We start from the raw sequence: 6,000 nt of genomic DNA, 5'->3' as shown, positions 1-6,000 counted from the left end.
GCTGGCTTCGGGGAAAACCCAGGAGCATCAGTTGAACGAGCAGGATTCAACACTCCAAACACTGTAGCCCTGGCCTGTGATCAGGCTCAGTACACCTACCGTGTTTCCCCCACTCCTGTCATTGATTCTCACTGGTCTGTCTTCTGGAGGTTGCTGCATCAGAAGCAGAGGCTTAGCTCTTATCCATACTTTACTCCTGAGGCTGTCATTGCAAGAATGATCCACTTCTTACTGGTGCTCTACTTGCTTAGCAAACTCTATTTTTTTCAATCAATAAATTTCGTGTTCTAGGTTCTTCTGTGCTGGACACTTGTTATAAGAACTAAGAACTAAAATATCTTTGGTAACCAGTTGCAGATAAGCGCAAGGCTATATTTACTTTTTTATTCAAAACTGCTTGTTACAGACTAAACACACTCATCTGTCTCATAACCCTCACATCCCTTTTCCAGGGTGAGGCAGGCATACAGTGAACATCCTGATCATTTTCATCATATAAACAGAAGGGAATTTCATTATTTGGGCACATATAATTTTTTATAATACTTCCCCCAAAAGGATAAACTCAGTAACAACAATTTCCATCATCAAGGAAACCAGGTTGGAAGATACATATTTTTGAGAGTGCTGATCCAGGTCCTGAAGCCTGGGACGATTTCAGAAGCTACTCTTCTGTATCCTTATCTACCAATTTTAAATGCTCCCAAATGCTGATGGAAGAAATCCCTTCGCGAATTGTTCTGCAATTTCATTAATTTTGATCATTTCTTGTCAAGATGTGGCTTTCAGGTGAAATGGAAGATTTCTTTGTCTCATCTCTCAGAGAAACCTGTGGGATTGTTATCAGTAACACTAAGTGGGGGACACTCACCCCATGGGCTGGTGTGAACTAGAGGCATGCAGACCAATATGGTGGCCGCTTGACACATGTGGCTGTTAAGTTCTTGAAATGTGAGTTTTGTGACTGAGGACTGAATTTTAAATTGTATTTAGTTTTTAATTAATTAAAATTTAAATTTAAACAGCCATGTGTGGCTAGCGGCTATCATATTGGACAGAGCAGGGCCAGAGAAATTCTTAGAGGTATTTAGGAAAATGGTTTTGAGGTCACTCTGCTTGTATCAGGCTTCAATGTGATTTCCTGAGGATACTTGAACTCCTAACTTAGGTGCAAACAGCAGTTTCTATACTCCTTTGAGGATTCACATTGTAATTTTACAACTTTCATAAGTACTGCAGCATCCAGACACTACATTTTTCTGTCCTCATAAATTTTCCCATTCTTGTTGAAGACATGTAAGTATATGGTCTTTTCAATATCTTGTACAAATTTTCCAGTTGTGGAAGTATAAATAAGTAAATTTATTTATTCTTTCCTTCCTTCCTTCCTTCTTTTGTTCTCGCTCTCGCTCTCACTTTCGCTCTTCTTTTTTAACATAAATCTTTCACCCACATCAATAGGACTTCTCCAACTCCCTCCTACAATCCCCTCCTCCCTACATTAGCTTTCCAAGCAAAGTGACCTTTGACTGAATCTGCTTTGCTGGGACGCAACTCCAAGATCACTCATTGCTCTCTGTCCCTTTCATTGTGTGGCTTAGATGCAACTTGATGACAGGAAGGATATCTAAACTCTATGCCCTACCTATGCCAATTAATATTTCCTTCATCCAACTCCCCACAATAAGGAGGAGTCATGATTAAACTGCAGCTCCCTCAAACAGGCAAGTTGAAGAAGAGCTGGTGGTAGATTGATTTTGGATAGTATATTATCCCAGGGGACTCAGGGGATTTCTGTGATGTCATCACACTTAACTGCATGGGGTTTTGATACCAAAAAGCTGGGGTTCCAGTCTCAAGGACCATTTTAGCAGCATCAGGGATCATTCTCACCCTCCAACTAAATGGGTAAGCTTGCAGACGTATTAAAACATTTTTCCTTTTTCAAAGCCTCTCAACTACCACACTGGCTGGTGTAGTGAATGGATTATTATCCATATGGTCTGGGTCTGAGAGCTTTCTCTTCTGTTTCTAAAAATCCACTGAATCCAAATAAGATAAGAAATATTCAGTAGGGTACTTTGTGTGGTGCAATATTACTAAATCATGCCAATGGCCTTGAAGTGGGATAGGATGGAAGAGCCGACGCTATTCTTTGCCCAGGGTAAGCTCACTTCTCCCGCTTCCCTAGTTGAACTCCTTAGCAACAATCTCTTCCTTAGACACCACACAAATCATAGTTATTTTTCAAACAAAATCTCATCACTAAACACCATCCAACTAATGTAGCGCTAAATCTTATTAGTCAAATTATTTCCCAGTTGTGGTAGATTATTATGGTAGATTTGTGGTAGATTATATTTCCTAGTAGTGGTGGCTCGTAATAACTTCTCCTTTTTTGGGCCCAGCCCCTGACACACAGGTGGATGTGGGTACTAAAATAAAAGCAATCGCTGGACTCTAGTTATATACAACCTCCTGCAAGTCATCGCAGGTCTGGAATTGCTGCCCATGGCATCTTGGTCAAGCCCATCTTCAGTGCCCATTCTACTCTCAGTCTTGAAGGCTGCCTAGGAGAGGTGGGGCACACAATTCCCTAATGACCTGTCCTGTCTTTTATTATGTGTGTGGCAATTTGTTCCTGGATCAGAAGCTGTAGTTGAGAAACACCATATTAGTTCAAGGTAGAGGGCTGCAGTGGCTTTGGTGGTGGCTCCTCAGTGACTTACCTAAGAATGCAAGCTCAAATCCAGGTGACGTCCCAGTCCCCCCTCCGTCCCGTGTCCCCCTCCCTCCCCCCGCCCCCATCCGAGCCCACTGCATTCCTCAGATTACAGGAAGAGGTTCAATAGAGTCGATTCAGTAACTGCTCCCAGGCGTTTTGCCTTTTGGAATGTCCCAGGACGTTTTTGCGGGACCAGCCCAACTCCCTCATCCTGACAACTGGCTCCTGCAGCAATTACATACTCCAAAATTCTGGGACCCTGCCAATCTCCGCCTCATCTCAGGTGCATGATGCTCTGATGCTCCCAGTGTGCCTGGACCAAAAGCCATCCATGGCATACTGATGGATTTACTTGGTGGTGAAAATAGGTTTTTTCTGCCCCTAATCCTTTTGATATGTGTAATAGTTTCCTATGGCTGCTGCGAAAAATTACTGCAAATTTAGTGGCTCAAAAACAATAGAAATTTGTTTCCTCGCAGTTCTGGAGGGCAAAAGTACAAAATCAGTGTTGGTAGGGCCACGGCCTCTTGGAAGGCTCTGAGGGAGAATCCTTTCCTTGACTCTCTCCTGGCTTCTGGTGGCTGCTGGCAGTCCTTTGTGTTCCTTGGTTTGTGGCTGCTCTCCAATCTCTGTCTCAGTCGTCACGTTGCCTTCTCTTCTGTTTCTCTGTGTTATCTCCTCTTCTTATAAAAGCCTCAGTCATTGGACTTAGGGCCTACCCTGGATCTAGGACGAGCTCATCTCAATATCCTTAATTACATCTGCAAAGATCCTATTTCCAAATAAGGTCACATTCACAGGTACCAGGGGTTAGAACTTGGGCACATCTTTTCTGGAACACTATTCAACCCATTAAAATCTGAGATAAAAAAATACGGTTTGGGGCCAGCCTGGTGGTATAGTGGTTATGTTCGTGTGCTCCGCCTCAGTGGCCTGGGGTTCACAGGTTCGCATCCTGTGCACAGACCTACACAACTCTCACCAAGTCATGCTGTGGCGGCATCCCAAATATAAAATAGAGGAATACTGGCACAGATGTTAGCTCAGCAACAATCTTCTTCAAGCAAAAAAAAAAAAAAAAAAAGAGGAAGATTGGCAACAGATTTTAGCTCAGGGCCAATCCTCTTCACACACAAAAAATAGTAGTTTGAGCAAATAATATGCCTGATTCTTGTCATTGGCATCCCCAAACCTCTTGGTCATAATATACTATTCCAGGATCCTCCGTCCATTTGGTTATTTTGATTTCTGGAGTTAGCACAGATTCTCACTTCCTGTTGCTCCAAACTTATAGCTCTCTTAATTGCCATTGGCACAGAGCTCCTTCATTGTGTGGAATGGCTTAACTCTTCCGTAGACAGGATGTCTCTGACAAAGGGTGGAAGGTAGTGCCTGTCCACTGAGGCTCATTCCTTCTTAAATGCGTGGTTTTGCCTGTGCAGCACATTGTTACTCTTGATTCAAAGGTTAATTCTCTGGAGGATGCCCCAGTTCGTCTGGGCAGTTGAAAGTCAGGGTCAGGGTCAAGGATGTTTCTTGTACAATTAACTCACATAGCCATCTCTCATCCTTTCTCAGACTTTTTTTTTTTTTTTTTCATTTCATAATCAAAGACTGTTAGGCTGTATTGCTATGTGAGGTAAAAGGTTCCAATTTACAAAACAATCCAGCAACCTCTGGTCAGTCTCTCCACCAGCATTTGGCAGTAAGCCAGCAATTGTCTTTCAAAGCAGTATATTTCTCAGCTGCTGGAAGCATTGCCTTAATCCCAAACCCTAAATACTCCTGCTAAATTTTTCCTTCTAGGATCTGCTGTCCCTCCGTCTCTCCCCAAATGGTCCTGGTGGGAGAGGCAGAAATCACAGAGACCACAAGTTTCATCTTTCTTTCTGACTTACAGGGTCCAAGGGGTAGAGCTGACCAGAGTGTGGTTTGTAACTTGGCCAGGGTCAGTCACTGAAGCTCCTCTGAACCCTATTCAAAGTACGTGGACTTTTGGATGACCCAAGATATGAGCGTTCAATAATTTTAAGGGGGAGCGTACGCTGACTCTAAAACCTGAACACCCTCATGAGCTGTGACAAATAAAAATGGCAAGCAATAGGATATATTGGCGAATATGAGGAAGCCATTTCGTATAAACCTAATTCAGCCTGACTTTGTCTTTCCAAAAGGGCCTGACCGTGGCTGTTGAGCATGCATTGTATATCTGCTTTAGATATTCCCTATGGCAAGAGCAAAAGGCCCTTGAGATAAAGGTGCAACTTCCCTCCCCGTCCCAATGTTGGCGTCTCCTTAAGGATTAAGCATCTTTCCTTAGGCTAGAAACTGATTGCTGCGTTCACCTGTGACCGCCCAGCTCGAGACAATAGACTTGTCTCCTGCTACGCCCACCAAGATAGCAGACCCACTACCTGCTGTGTCCATCAAGTGCTGTGCCGACAGGGCAATCTTGTGACTATTGTGGGAGGGACATTTCAATCATATGTGAAACACCCTGTTTGGGGGTATATAACCACTCTGTGCACCCCACTTCTTTGGTGCCCTTTCTTCCTTTGGGAAGAAAGGCCCCGGGCCATGGTCCTCAGATTTCAGCTCAGAATAAACTCACCCAAATTTTCATTTACAGATTGGTTATGGATTGTTTTCGTCGACAGCTGCTATCCTTTGTTGTGATGGGAGGTAGTACACGTGTTTTACTCCCTGTCACAGATTTACTTCTGACTACTCCAGTTAACCCTTGTCTGCTGGATCCCTAGAAGCTGGCCCCCAGACCTGATGGCACATACTCATCCCCTTGGGTATGATGTTGAGAATGGCAGTGCTTCTGCCACTTTTGTTTCAGGGGTTCTTTGCAACATCATATAGTGAGGCACTTGACCATTGAGAAAAGAAGAAAGCAAGCAAGAATGCAGAATGATACCACCTTGGGCACTGTAACCTGATCCGTCTCCTTCAGAGGTTTCTTGTACCCTCCCCCTACTTAAAGTAAAGGGAGCACCCAACTGTTCATGATACAGGCAGACACAGAGGGCCCTCTGGAGCAGATCTTTGTGAGACAGATACATTCCAGGTAGCTCCAGTTCTGACGAAAGTGGATGTTTTTTTTAAAGAAAGCCAACCCTTCAACCCTTCCTCATAGCATGCTATATTCTGGGAAGGGGATGGGCCTGTGTATGAAAGGAATCCTTGACAAACAGGATGGGCAAACCTTTGTTTTAGCTTTTTAAAGCGTGTGTTAGCTCAACCACCATAGCATTTCACTAATTTCTACA

Source organism: Equus caballus, chromosome 7 (genome assembly GCF_041296265.1).
Source record: "Equus caballus isolate H_3958 breed thoroughbred chromosome 7, TB-T2T, whole genome shotgun sequence".
NCBI classification, from domain to species: Eukaryota; Metazoa; Chordata; class Mammalia; order Perissodactyla; family Equidae; genus Equus; species Equus caballus.
This window is presented reverse-complemented; position numbering follows the sequence as displayed.